Source organism: Ambystoma mexicanum, chromosome 5p, assembly GCF_040938575.1.
Source record: "Ambystoma mexicanum isolate Mex_15411 chromosome 5p, UKY_AmexF1_1, whole genome shotgun sequence".
NCBI classification, from domain to species: domain Eukaryota; kingdom Metazoa; phylum Chordata; class Amphibia; order Caudata; family Ambystomatidae; genus Ambystoma; species Ambystoma mexicanum.
In genome coordinates, this window is record NC_090930.1 from 742,170,890 (window position 1) to 742,185,010 (window position 14,121).

A 14,121-nucleotide genomic window follows, 5' to 3' on the forward strand; every position below is an offset into this window, starting at 1 on the left:
GGCAGCTGGTCTGTGTCAGTAATGGCAATTTGATTTTGCCATTTTCACAACTCCCTAATAAATGAACAAAATGTTCCATTTGTAGGCACAGTTACATGCTATGGTATGTATACCATGCTTAATAACCACCATAGGAGGCTCAGAGCACCATCCGCATTCTTACGTACAAAACATGTAAGGAAATAATCCGATCTTTTGCTCTGCAGGAGTCAGGCTTCTTTAAAGCCTGACAAAGTGGCAGAGTGCCATTGTAAACTGAGGCATGATGAAACCATGCCCAAGAACCCAGGCAGGTTAAACCTTTCCACTCATGCCCCTAGGCCCCGATCGGCCACGAACGGCCAGGTTCTATAGACAGGGCAGCTGGCATGGATTATGGACACTTTTAACATAGGGTGGTTTTTCAACCTTATCTCCTCTGGGAGCAAAGCGCTGGACAGGGTTTCCTGTACGTTTTTGAGGTTCGCAGGGATCTATGTGTGGATGTTTCTTGGTGTGAAAAGCATGACACCTTTTGGGGTGACACCAGGCTCTTCTGGGAGTTAATTTGCATAATCTCTACTTTCTATTTTATGTGACATGGGCTGAAGTTACATTGTTCTGTTAATAGAGGGCAACACACAGGTCATAGTTCCAAACAGGGGTGCACGGTCTGCTTGCTAGCTTACATTTACAGTTCTATTTGGGATACATCGCCTTTTCATAAACTGAGTACTCTTCCGGAGTATTTCTAATTTATGTAGGTGTTTTGGGGGTGTTACGTGCCTTTGTATGACTGCTGCAAACCACTTGATATTAGACATTGATTGGAAACAACATAAAAAATCCTGACACATATTGTAAGCGGACATAAAATGTAAATTCAGTTACATGATCATGACTCGGAAGGGGAAGTTAAAAAGTAAAAAAACACACGGTAGGAGAGAGGTTAGCTTTACATGCCATGAGGGAGGAAGAGGTCTTCCAAGCACTGTTGTGTATGTTGGTCAATCCCTCTGAAACGCAAAAGGGATGTGCACATAGAAATCAAAGCAGAGTCATCCAGAGAGACTATTTAATTCTTTTTTTTTTCAAATTCTCAAAAGGAAGCTGCTATCAAATTGAACTATTCATCACAGCCACTGCTAGGAAATCTATGTGCATAAAATGACAATACACCCAAAGGAAAACAAAATATAGCTATAACATGTCAGATTACTAAATTCAGAGTCCAGCCTACTAACCATTAGACCATGGAACCTAAATACTTCCGCAAATGCTGAACTTCATTATGCCAAAACAGAGGCAGTCAGAAACAATATTTAATATTGCTTAATCATATGCCTCAAGAGGAAGAATTTGATCTACATGCTCTATAAAGCACAGAGATTGCTATAGCACAACGTCAATCGACAACATTGCTGTGTTTGTATGATATCAGTCAATTGGGACTATGAATCTGTAAAAATTGTAAATGTGCTCTATATTGCCTTTTCTGATTCATCGCTCTCAGGTGCATCTTGCAAGGGTTCCATGGTGTAATGGTTAGCACTTTGGACTTTGAATCCAACGATCCGAGTTCAAGTCTCGGTGGGACCGTTATCTTGCTCTTACACTCCATTTTCTAATTTCTCAAATTACAATTCAACAGAGTTAATATTCAGAAGTTCAGTCGACTCTCTCTGCACGACATTACATTTAAATGCACTTTGGTGCCTGATACCAATACAGTGATGCAACTACATATCGTTAATGTACAATCCCTAAGGTCAATCAGAGTGGGCACCCAGATATCTCTCAGAAACATTTTCCACAGATGAATAATGTCCAACCTTAACTCTATGAAAAGAAAAATGTACACACTATGTGCAGTAGATTCTCTGCTCACTGGAACATGCAGAAACAACATTGATGTGAAAAGATTGGAAAAAGCCCTATTTTATTAACATTAAAAAATGTTATACAATTATTTTGGTGAATCATATTCACTTTCACAATCATTCCTATGTTTCAAGCAATTTGATGGTCTTATTAAATGTGTAAAAAATGTAATTCTTTGAGTTGACAAACTGTATGGAGAGCAAACTTTTTATAACTTACAAGAGTTATGAGTTCTAGAAAGTAGTGCATTTACTGATCAAGTGCCCCTGTTTAAATGTACTTACTTTATTTGGATCACACCTTTCTCGAAAGAAGAAATAAACTCTAAATTATCAGGAAACAATTCAACTGATTTTAGGGGCCTCCTGGGCTTTCAATGCAAATCGCTGAGATCAAAAGCCAGTTTAATAGCCATTATACCTTGGAGCTTTGGAGATATGAGAGTGGGCAGTTTCTTTGTGGCAAAAGAGAGTCATCCCCAGAAACTATTAATATTCTTTGGTCAAAGAAGACTGCCATCAAAGTGGGCTGTAAAGCAAAGCTATTGCTGTTATATATATCTGCAAATGAAAGGCAACTCTAAAAGAGAAGCAGCCCCAAGGTCCCACCGAGACTTGAACTCGGATCGCTGGACTCAGAGTCCAGAGTGCTAACCATTACACCATGGAACCCACATATTCCGTAGCATGATGCACTTCATTCTGGAAAAACAGAGCACATCAGAGAAAATATGTAATATTCCTATATCATTAGACTCCAGAGGAAGAATTTGATCCAAATGAGACCTGAAGCCAATACTTTGCGATTGCACAGCATCCAACAGCAACAGTGCTGCTTCGATATAATATCAGTAAACGGTTACTATAGGTCAGTAAAAATCTTGACTGTGCCCTATATTCTCATTGCCCTTATGAAGCTCTGCTCAACAAGGGTTCCATGGTGTAATGGTTAGCACTTTGGACTTTGAATCCAGCGATCCGAGTTCAAGTCTCGGTGGAACCTCTCTCTTGCTCTAACACACTTTGTCTCCTTGTTGTCTTAAATTATAGGCCAAAGATAGTAATATTCATAAGGTTAGTGGTGTAGGGTATTCATTTTCGCTCTCACTCTCTGGCATAACTTTTCATAAAAATCCACTTTTGTGCCTAGCACCTAAACCTTTATGCATTTTTTTTAAATGTATGAACAGTGAGGTCATTCTGAGTCGATGGGCAGATCTGCATCGGAAACATACATAAAAGATTTGAAATTTCAAACTTAACTCAATGTTAAGAAACATGCTCAATCTGTGACCCAATGGATTCTCTTTTTACTTGAAGATGCAGCAACAACATTAATAATACCATTTTGGGAAAAGCAGCTCTATTGTATCGCCATTCTCTTTCAAAATTGTTAAAGGGTTAATCCTATGAAAAGCGACCACATTCAGAATCAATGATATTAATCAAGCGTCTTAACAGTCTTTACATGTTTGTAAAATGAAGGTATCAGTTTGAGATGAAAAATAGAACGAAGAACACACTTTTCTTAATTCACAAAAGGCCTGAGGTGTATAAATACTGTTTGTACCGACCAAGGGCCCATTCGTGAATGTACTTACTTTAGTTGGATCATACCTTTCTTCAAAGAAGACATCCACAATAAACGATAAGGGAAAGGTTCGACTGATGGTAAACTCTTACAGAGATTTGAATGCAAATTATTGGATTCAACCTCCAGGGTGCTACCATTACACCATGGGTCTTTCACACCACAGAAAGTGGTGGGTTTCATTGTGGCTAAAGAGCGTCATCCATGGAAAATCTTTCTTTTTTCAAATGCACCCAGGGAATAATGCTATGAAAGTGGGCGACACAGCAGCGTCATTGCTATTAAAACAAGACACTGAGAGGAAAACAAACACAGTAATTCCCAAGGTCCCACCGAGATTTGAACTCGGATCGCTGGATTCAGAGTCCAGAGTGCTAACCATTACACCATGGAACCTACATACTTAGTGACATGATGAACGTCATTGCAGCAAAAAAAGAGCCTTTTAGAGAATGTATGCAATATTATTTTATCTTATGCCTCCAGAGGAAGAATCCTATCCAAATGAGCTGTAAAGCAAAGAGTTTGCTATTGCGCAACAACCAACTAAACAGTTCCACATTTGCATAATATCCGTGGGCTAGGAATATGAGTTTGTTAAAATGATGCATGAGATCTCGATTCTCATTTCTGTTACAACTCTGTCAGGTTGCACCAGCAAGGGGCCCATGGTGTAATGGTTAGCAAAGAACATTACTGAAGGGCCCCTCGGCCAGCCAGAAAGCCAAAATGGAGAGAACGGGCATGAACTGGTTGTGAATGAGCTTCAAAATGCGTTCACAGGTAATTGAACTGGTGATCTCCTCAGTTTATACACCTGGAACTCCTGTCAATAGCAACAGTCGGCAGCTGGGTTGCCAGACATTTCGTCGAAAAAAATTTGTCGACAGGACAATTGGTCGAAACCATTTGGTCGAAAACCAAATGGTCGAATTGCTTTGTTTTTTATTTTCACATTTTTTTTTGGGGGGGGTTTGGGGGGGTCCCCCCAACCCCCTTTTTTTCTAAAAACCCCTTTTTTTCCCTAAACTACAACCTAAAAAATATATATATAAATAAATAAAAAAATCGACAATTTGGCTTTCGACCAAATTACGTCGACCAAATGTATTTCGACCAAATGTCTTTCGACGAAATGTCCGGACAGCGGCAGCTGGCCTGTGTCAGTAATGGCAATTTGATTTTGCCATTTTCACAACTCCCTAATAAATGAACAAAATGTTCCATTTGTAGGCACAGTTACATGCTATGGTATGTATACCATGCTTAATAACCACCATAGGAGGCTCAGAGCACCATCCGCATTCTTACGTACAAAACATGTAAGGAAATAATCAGATCTTTTGCTCTGCAGGAGTCAGGCTTCTTTAAAGCCTGACAAAGTGGCAGAGTGCCATTGTAAACTGAGGCATGATGAAACCATGCCCAAGAACCCAGGCAGGTTAAACCTTTCCACTCATGCCCCTAGGCCCCGAGTGGCCACGAACGGCCAGGTTCTATAGACAGGGCAGCTGGCATGGATTATGGACACTTTTAACATAGGGTGGTTTTTCAACCTTATCTCCTCTGGGAGCAAAGCGCTGGACAGGGTTTCCTGTACGTTTTTGAGGTTCGCAGGGATCTATGTGTGGATGTTTCTTGGTGTGAAAAGCATGACACCTTTTGGGGTGACACCAGGCTCTTCTGGGAGTTAATTTGCATAATCTCTACTTTCTATTTTATGTGACATGGGCTGCAGTTACATTGTTCTGTTAATAGAGGGCAACACACAGGTCATAGTTCCAAACAGGGGTGCACGGTCTGCTTGCTAGCTTACATTTACAGTTCTATTTGGGATTCACCGCCTTTTCATAAACTGAGTACTCTTCCGGAATATTTCTAATTTATGTAGGTGTTTTGGGGGTGTTACGTGCCTTTGTATGACTGCTGCAAACCACTTGATATTAGACATTGATTGGAAACGACATAAAAAATCCTGACACATATTGTAAGCGGACATAAAATGTAAATTCAGTTACATGATCATGACTCGGAAGGGGAAGTTAAAAAGTAAAAAAACACACGGTAGGAGAGAGGTTAGCTTTACATGCCATGAGGGAGGAAGAGGTCTTCCAAGCACTGTTGTGCATGTTGGTCAATCCCTCTGAAACGCAAAAGGGATGTGCACATAGAAATCAAAGCAGAGTCATCCAGAGAGACTATTTAATTCTTTTTTTTTCAAATTCTCAAAAGGAAGCTGCTATCAAATTGAACTATTCATCACAGCCACTGCTAGGAAATCTATGTGCATAAAATGACAATACACCCAAAGGAAAACAAAATATAGCTATAACATGTCAGATTACTAAATTCAGAGTCCAGCCTACTAACCATTAGACCATGGAACCTAAATACTTCCGCAAATGCTGAACTTCATTATGCCAAAACAGAGGCAGTCAGAAACAATATTTAATATTGCTTAATCATATGCCTCAAGAGGAAGAATTTGATCTACATGCTCTATAAAGCACAGAGATTGCTATAGCACAACGTCAATCGACAACATCGCTGTGTTTGTATGATATCAGTCAATTGGGACTATGAATCTGTAAAAATTGTAAATGTGCTCTATATTGCCATTTCTGATTCATCGCTCTCAGGTGCATCTTGCAAGGGTTCCATGGTGTAATGGTTAGCACTTTGGACTTTGAATCCAACGATCCGAGTTCAAGTCTCGGTGGGACCGTTATCTTGCTCTTACACTCCATTTTCTAATTTCTCAAATTACAATTCAACAGAGTTAATATTCAGAAGTTCAGTCGACTCTCTCTGCACGACATTACATTTAAATGCACTTTGGTGCCTGATACCAATACAGTGATGCAACTACATATCGTTAATGTACAATCCCTAAGGTCAATCAGAGTGGGCACCCAGATATCTCTCAGAAACATTTTCCACAGATGAATAATGTCCAACCTTAACTCTATGAAAAGAAAAATGTACACACTATGTGCAGTAGATTCTCTGCTCACTGGAACATGCAGAAACAACATTGATGTGAAAAGATTGGAAAAAGCCCTATTTTATTAACATTAAAAAATGTTATACAATTATTTTGGTGAATCATATTCACTTTCACAATCATTCCTATGTTTCAAGCAATTTGATGGTCTTATTAAATGTGTAAAAAATGTAATTCTTTGAGTTGACAAACTGTATGGAGAGCAAACTTTTTATAACTTACAAGAGTTATGAGTTCTAGAAAGTAGTGCATTTACTGATCAAGTGCCCTTGTTTAAATGTACTTACTTTATTTGGATCACACCTTTCTCGAAAGAAGAAATAAACTCTAAATTATCAGGAAACAATTCAACTGATTTTAGGGGCCTCCTGGGCTTTCAATGCAAATCGCTGAGATCAAAAGCCAGTTTAATAGCCATTATACCTTGGAGCTTTGGAGATATGAGAGTGGGCAGTTTCTTTGTGGCAAAAGAGAGTCATCCCCAGAAACTATTAATATTCTTTGGTCAAAGAAGACTGCCATCAAAGTGGGCTGTAAAGCAAAGCTATTGCTGTTATATATATCTGCAAATTAAAGGCAACTCTAAAAGAGAAGCAGCCCCAAGGTCCCACCGAGACTTGAACTCGGATCGCTGGATTCAGAGTCCAGAGTGCTAACCATTACACCATGGAACCCACATATTCAGTAGCATGATGCACTTCATTCTGGAAAAACAGAGCACATCAGAGAAAATATGTAATATTCCTATATCATTAGACTCCAGAGGAAGAATTTGATCCAAATGAGACATGAAGCCAATACTTTGCGATTGCACAGCATCCAACAGCAACAGTGCTGCTTCGATATAATATCAATAAACGGTTACTATAGGTCAGTAAAAATCTTGACTGTGCCCTATATTCTCATTGCCCTTATGAAGCTCTGCTCAGCAAGGGTTCCATGGTGTAATGGTTAGCACTTTGGACTTTGAATCCAGCGATCCGAGTTCAAGTCTCGGTGGAACCTCTCTCTTGCTCTAACACACTTTGTCTCCTTGTTGTCTTAAATTATAGGCCAAAGATAGTAATATTCATAAGGTTAGTGGTGTAGGGTATTCATTTTCGCTCTCACTCTCTGGCATAACTTTTCATAAAAATCCACTTTTGTGCCTAGCACCTTAACCTTTATGCATTTTTTTTAAATGTATGAACAGTGAGGTCATTCTGAGTCGATGGGCAGATCTGCATCGGAAACATACATAAAAGATTTGAAATTTTCAAACTTAACTCAATGTTAAGAAACATGCTCAATCTGTGACCCAATGGATTCTCTTTTTACTTGAAGATGCAGCAACAACATTAATAATACCATTTTGGGAAAAGCAGCTCTATTGTATCGCCATTCTCTTTCAAAATTGTTAAAGGGTTAATCCTATGAAAAGCGACCACATTCAGAATCAATGATATTAATCAAGCGTCTTAACAGTCTTTACATGTTTGTAAAATGAAGGTATCAGTTTGAGATGAAAAATAGAACGAAGAACACACTTTTCTTAATTCACAAAAGGCCTGAGGTGTATAAATACTGTTTGTACCGACCAAGGGCCCATTCGTGAATGTACTTACTTTAGTTGGATCATACCTTTCTTCAAAGAAGACATCCACAATAAACGATAAGGGAAAGGTTCGACTGATGGTAAACTCTTACAGAGATTTGAATGCAAATTATTGGATTCAACCTCCAGGGTGCTACCATTACACCATGGGTCTTTCACACCACAGAAAGTGGTGGGTTTCATTGTGGCTAAAGAGCGTCATCCATGGAAAATCTTTCTTTTTTCAAATGCACCCAGGGAATAATGCTATGAAAGTGGGCGACACATCAGCGTCATTGCTATTAAAACAAGACACTGAGAGGAAAACAAACACAGTAATTCCCAAGGTCCCACCGAGATTTGAACTCGGATCGCTGGATTCAGAGTCCAGAGTGCTAACCATTACACCATGGAACCTACATACTTAGTGACATGATGAACGTCATTGCAGCAAAAAAAGAGCCTTTTAGAGAATGTATGCAATATTCTTTTATCGTATGCCTCCAGAGGAAGAATCCTATCCAAATGAGCTGTAAAGCAAAGAGTTTGCTATTGCGCAACAACCAACTAAACAGTTCCACATTTGCATAATATCCGTGGGCTAGGAATATGAGTTTGTTAAAATGATGCATGAGATCTCGATTCTCATTTCTGTTACAACTCTGTCAGGTTGCACCAGCAAGGGGCCCATGGTGTAATGGTTAGCAAAGAACATTACTGAAGGGCCCCTCAGCCAGCCAGAAAGCCAAAATGGAGAGAACGGGCATGAACTGGTTGTGAATGAGCTTCAAAATGCGTTCACAGGTAATTGAACTGGTGATCTCCTCAGTTTATACACCTGGAACTCCTGTCAATAGCAACAGTCGGCAGCTGGGTTGCCAGACATTTCGTCGAAAAAAATTTGTCGACAGGACAATTGGTCGAAACCATTTGGTCGAAAACCAAATGGTCGAATTGCTTTGTTTTTTATTTTCACATTTTTTTTTGGGGGGGGTTTGGGGGGGTCCCCCCAACCCCCTTTTTTTCTAAAAACCCCTTTTTTTCCCTAAACTACAACCTAAAAAATATATATATAAATAAATAAAAAAATCGATCATTTGGCTTTCGACCAAATTACGTCGACCAAATGTATTTAGACCAAATGTCTTTCGACGAAATGTCCGGACAGCGGCAGCTGGCCTGTGTCAGTAATGGCAATTTGATTTTGCCATTTTCACAACTCCCTAATAAATGAACAAAATGTTCCATTTGTAGGCACAGTTACATGCTATGGTATGTATACCATGCTTAATAACCACCATAGGAGGCTCAGAGCACCATCCGCATTCTTACGTACAAAACATGTAAGGAAATAATCAGATCTTTTGCTCTGCAGGAGTCAGGCTTCTTTAAAGCCTGACAAAGTGGCAGAGTGCCATTGTAAACTGAGGCATGATGAAACCATGCCCAAGAACCCAGGCAGGTTAAACCTTTCCACTCATGCCCCTAGGCCCCGAGTGGCCACGAACGGCCAGGTTCTATAGACAGGGCAGCTGGCATGGATTATGGACACTTTTAACATAGGGTGGTTTTTCAACCTTATCTCCTCTGGGAGCAAAGCGCTGGACAGGGTTTCCTGTACGTTTTTGAGGTTCGCAGGGATCTATGTGTGGATGTTTCTTGGTGTGAAAAGCATGACACCTTTTGGGGTGACACCAGGCTCTTCTGGGAGTTAATTTGCATAATCTCTACTTTCTATTTTATGTGACATGGGCTGCAGTTACATTGTTCTGTTAATAGAGGGCAACACACAGGTCATAGTTCCAAACAGGGGTGCACGGTCTGCTTGCTAGCTTACATTTACAGTTCTATTTGGGATTCACCGCCTTTTCATAAACTGAGTACTCTTCCGGAGTATTTCTAATTTATGTAGGTGTTTTGGGGGTGTTACGTGCCTTTGTATGACTGCTGCAAACCACTTGATATTAGACATTGATTGGAAACGACATAAAAAATCCTGACACATATTGTAAGCGGACATAAAATGTAAATTCAGTTACATGATCATGACTCGGAAGGGGAAGTTAAAAAGTAAAAAAACACACGGTAGGAGAGAGGTTAGCTTTACATGCCATGAGGGAGGAAGAGGTCTTCCAAGCACTGTTGTGTATGTTGGTCAATCCCTCTGAAACGCAAAAGGGATGTGCACATAGAAATCAAAGCAGAGTCATCCAGAGAGACTATTTAATTCTTTTTTTTTCAAATTCTCAAAAGGAAGCTGCTATCAAATTGAACTATTCATCACAGCCACTGCTAGGAAATCTATGTGCATAAAATGACAATACACCCAAAGGAAAACAAAATATAGCTATAACATGTCAGATTACTAAATTCAGAGTCCAGCCTACTAACCATTAGACCATGGAACCTAAATACTTCCGCAAATGCTGAACTTCATTATGCCAAAACAGAGGCAGTCAGAAACAATATTTAATATTGCTTAATCATATGCCTCAAGAGGAAGAATTTGATCTACATGCTCTATAAAGCACAGAGATTGCTATAGCACAACGTCAATCGACAACATCGCTGTGTTTGTATGATATCAGTCAATTGGGACTATGAATCTGTAAAAATTGTAAATGTGCTCTATATTGCCATTTCTGATTCATCGCTCTCAGGTGCATCTTGCAAGGGTTCCATGGTGTAATGGTTAGCACTTTGGACTTTGAATCCAACGATCTGAGTTCAAGTCTCGGTGGGACCGTTATCTTGCTCTTACACTCCATTTTCTAATTTCTCAAATTACAATTCAACAGAGTTAATATTCAGAAGTTCAGTCGACTCTCTCTGCACGACATTATATTTAAATGCACTTTGGTGCCTGATACCAATACAGTGATGCAACTACATATCGTTAATGTACAATCCCTAAGGTCAATCAGAGTGGACACCCAGATATCTCTCAGAAACATTTTCCACAGATGAATAATGTCCAACCTTAACTCTATGAAAAGAAAAATGTACACACTATGTGCAGTAGATTCTCTGCTCACTGGAACATGCAGAAACAACATTGATGTGAAAAGATTGGAAAAAGCCCTATTTTATTAACATTAAAAAATGTTATACAATTATTTTGGTGAATCATATTCACTTTCACAATCATTCCTATGTTTCAAGCAATTTGATGGTCTTATTAAATGTGTAAAAAATGTAATTCTTTGAGTTGACAAACTGTATGGAGAGCAAACTTTTTATAACTTACAAGAGTTATGAGTTCTAGAAAGTAGTGCATTTACTGATCAAGTGCCCTTGTTTAAATGTACTTACTTTATTTGGATCACACCTTTCTCGAAAGAAGAAATAAACTCTAAATTATCAGGAAACAATTCAACTGATTTTAGGGGCCTCCTGGGCTTTCAATGCAAATCGCTGAGATCAAAAGCCAGTTTAATAGCCATTATACCTTGGAGCTTTGGAGATATGAGAGTGGGCAGTTTCTTTGTGGCAAAAGAGAGTCATCCCCAGAAACTATTAATATTCTTTGGTCAAAGAAGACTGCCATCAAAGTGGGCTGTAAAGCAAAGCTATTGCTGTTATATATATCTGCAAATGAAAGGCAACTCTAAAAGAGAAGCAGCCCCAAGGTCCCAGCGAGACTTGAACTCGGATCGCTGGATTCAGAGTCCAGAGTGCTAACCATTACACCATGGAACCCACATATTCAGTAGCATGATGCACTTCATTCTGGAAAAACAGAGCACATCAGAGAAAATATGTAATATTCCTATATCATTAGACTCCAGAGGAAGAATTTGATCCAAATGAGACATGAAGCCAATACTTTGCGATTGCACAGCATCCAACAGCAACAGTGCTGCTTCGATATAATATCAGTAAACGGTTACTATAGGTCAGTAAAAATCTTGACTGTGCCCTTTATTCTCATTGCCCTTATGAAGCTCTGCTCAGCAAGGGTTCCATGGTGTAATGGTTAGCACTTTGGACTTTGAATCCAGCGATCCGAGTTCAAGTCTCGGTGGAACCTCTCTCTTGCTCTAACACACTTTGTCTCCTTGTTGTCTTAAATTATAGGCCAAAGATAGTAATATTCATAAGGTTAGTGGTGTAGGGTATTCATTTTCGCTCTCACTCTCTGGCATAACTTTTCATAAAAATCCACTTTTGTGCCTAGCACCTTAACCTTTATGCATTTTTTTTAAATGTATGAACAGTGAGGTCATTCTGAGTCGATGGGCAGATCTGCATCGGAAACATACATAAAAGATTTGAAATTTTCAAACTTAACTCAATGTTAAGAAACATGCTCAATCTGTGACTCAATGGATTCTCTTTTTACTTGAAGATGCAGCAACAACATTAATAATACCATTTTGGGAAAAGCAGCTCTATTGTATCGCCATTCTCTTTCAAAATTGTTAAAGGGTTAATCCTATGAAAAGCGACCACATTCAGAATCAATGATATTAATCAAGCGTCTTAACAGTCTTTACATGTTTGTAAAATGAAGGTATCAGTTTGAGATGAAAAATAGAACGAAGAACACACTTTTCTTAATTCACAAAAGGCCTGAGGTGTATAAATACTGTTTGTACCGACCAAGGGCCCATTCGTGAATGTACTTACTTTAGTTGGATCATACCTTTCTTCAAAGAAGACATCCACAATAAACGATAAGGGAAAGGTTCGACTGATGGTAAACTCTTACAGAGATTTGAATGCAAATTATTGGATTCAACCTCCAGGGTGCTACCATTACACCATGGGTCTTTCACACCACAGAAAGTGGTGGGTTTCATTGTGGCTAAAGAGCGTCATCCATGGAAAATCTTTCTTTTTTCAAATGCACCCAGGGAATAATGCTATGAAAGTGGGCGACACAGCAGCGTCATTGCTATTAAAACAAGACACTGAGAGGAAAACAAACACAGTAATTCCCAAGGTCCCACCGAGATTTGAACTCGGATCGCTGGATTCAGAGTCCAGAGTGCTAACCATTACACCATGGAACCTACATACTTAGTGACATGATGAACGTCATTGCAGCAAGAAAAGAGCCTTTTAGAGAATGTATGCAATATTCTTTTATCTTATGCCTCCAGAGGAAGAATCCTATCCAAATGAGCTGTAAAGCAAAGAGTTTGCTATTGCGCAACAACCAACTAAACAGTTCCACATTTGCATAATATCCGTGGGCTAGGAATATGAGTTTGTTAAAATGATGCATGAGATCTCGATTCTCATTTCTGTTACAACTCTGTCAGGTTGCACCAGCAAGGGGCCCATGGTGTAATGGTTAGCAAAGAACATTACTGAAGGGCCCCTCGGCCAGCCAGAAAGCCAAAATGGAGAGAACGGGCATGAACTGGTTGTGAATGAGCTTCAAAATGCGTTCACAGGTAATTGAACTGGTGATCTCCTCAGTTTATACACCTGGAACTCCTGTCAATAGCAACAGTCGGCAGCTGGGTTGCCAGACATTTCGTCGAAAAAAATTTGTCGACAGGACAATTGGTCGAAACCATTTGGTCGAAAACCAAATGGTCGAATTGCTTTGTTTTTTATTTTCACATTTTTTTTGGGGGGGGGGTTTGGGGGGGTCCCCCCAACCCCCTTTTTTTCCCTAAACTACAACCTAAAAAATATATATATAAAAAAATCGACCATTTGGCTTTCGACCAAATTACGTCGACCAAATGTCTTTCGACGAAATGTCCGGACAGCGGCAGCTGGTCTGTGTCAGTAATGGCAATTTGATTTTGCCATTTTCACAACTCCCTAATAAATGAACAAAATGTTCCATTTGTAGGCACAGTTACATGCTATGGTATGTATACCATGCTTAATAACCACCATAGGAGGCTCAGAGCACCATCCGCATTCTTACGTACAAAACATGTAAGGAAATAATCAGATCTTTTGCTCTGCAGGAGTCAGGCTTCTTTAAAGCCTGACAAAGTGGCAGAGTGCCATTGTAAACTGAGGCATGATGAAACCATGCCCAAGAACCCAGGCAGGTTAAACCTTTCCACTCATGCCCCTAGGCCCCGAGTGGCCACGAACGGCCAGGTTCTATAGACAGGGCAGCTGG

At 39.6% G+C, this 14,121-nt stretch overlaps 12 non-coding genes across 12 annotated transcripts; 6 read left to right on the forward strand and 6 right to left on the reverse strand.

Moving 5' to 3' along the window:
• The first annotated feature begins 1,506 nt into the window (after positions 1–1,506).
• On the forward strand, positions 1,507–1,578 carry TRNAQ-UUG (transfer RNA glutamine (anticodon UUG)). The gene has a single exon. It is a non-coding gene; the product is annotated as a tRNA-Gln (tRNA).
• An 881-nt stretch (positions 1,579–2,459) lies between these two features.
• On the reverse strand, positions 2,460–2,531 carry TRNAQ-CUG (transfer RNA glutamine (anticodon CUG)). Its single transcript has one exon. It is a non-coding gene; the product is annotated as a tRNA-Gln (tRNA).
• A 259-nt stretch (positions 2,532–2,790) lies between these two features.
• On the forward strand, positions 2,791–2,862 carry TRNAQ-UUG (transfer RNA glutamine (anticodon UUG)). The gene has a single exon. It is a non-coding gene; the product is annotated as a tRNA-Gln (tRNA).
• Positions 2,863–3,774: 912 nt separating this feature from the next.
• On the reverse strand, positions 3,775–3,846 carry TRNAQ-CUG (transfer RNA glutamine (anticodon CUG)). The gene has a single exon. It is a non-coding gene; the product is annotated as a tRNA-Gln (tRNA).
• A 2,257-nt stretch (positions 3,847–6,103) lies between these two features.
• On the forward strand, positions 6,104–6,175 carry TRNAQ-UUG (transfer RNA glutamine (anticodon UUG)). Its single transcript has one exon. It is a non-coding gene; the product is annotated as a tRNA-Gln (tRNA).
• Positions 6,176–7,056: 881 nt separating this feature from the next.
• TRNAQ-CUG (transfer RNA glutamine (anticodon CUG)) lies at positions 7,057–7,128 on the reverse strand. The gene has a single exon. It is a non-coding gene; the product is annotated as a tRNA-Gln (tRNA).
• A 259-nt stretch (positions 7,129–7,387) lies between these two features.
• TRNAQ-UUG (transfer RNA glutamine (anticodon UUG)) lies at positions 7,388–7,459 on the forward strand. The gene has a single exon. It is a non-coding gene; the product is annotated as a tRNA-Gln (tRNA).
• Positions 7,460–8,372: 913 nt separating this feature from the next.
• TRNAQ-CUG (transfer RNA glutamine (anticodon CUG)) lies at positions 8,373–8,444 on the reverse strand. Its single transcript has one exon. It is a non-coding gene; the product is annotated as a tRNA-Gln (tRNA).
• A 2,257-nt stretch (positions 8,445–10,701) lies between these two features.
• TRNAQ-UUG (transfer RNA glutamine (anticodon UUG)) lies at positions 10,702–10,773 on the forward strand. Its single transcript has one exon. It is a non-coding gene; the product is annotated as a tRNA-Gln (tRNA).
• An 881-nt stretch (positions 10,774–11,654) lies between these two features.
• TRNAQ-CUG (transfer RNA glutamine (anticodon CUG)) lies at positions 11,655–11,726 on the reverse strand. The gene has a single exon. It is a non-coding gene; the product is annotated as a tRNA-Gln (tRNA).
• Positions 11,727–11,985: 259 nt separating this feature from the next.
• Positions 11,986–12,057, forward strand: TRNAQ-UUG (transfer RNA glutamine (anticodon UUG)). Its single transcript has one exon. It is a non-coding gene; the product is annotated as a tRNA-Gln (tRNA).
• Positions 12,058–12,970: 913 nt separating this feature from the next.
• TRNAQ-CUG (transfer RNA glutamine (anticodon CUG)) lies at positions 12,971–13,042 on the reverse strand. The gene has a single exon. It is a non-coding gene; the product is annotated as a tRNA-Gln (tRNA).
• Between the last annotated feature and the right edge of the window lie 1,079 nt (positions 13,043–14,121).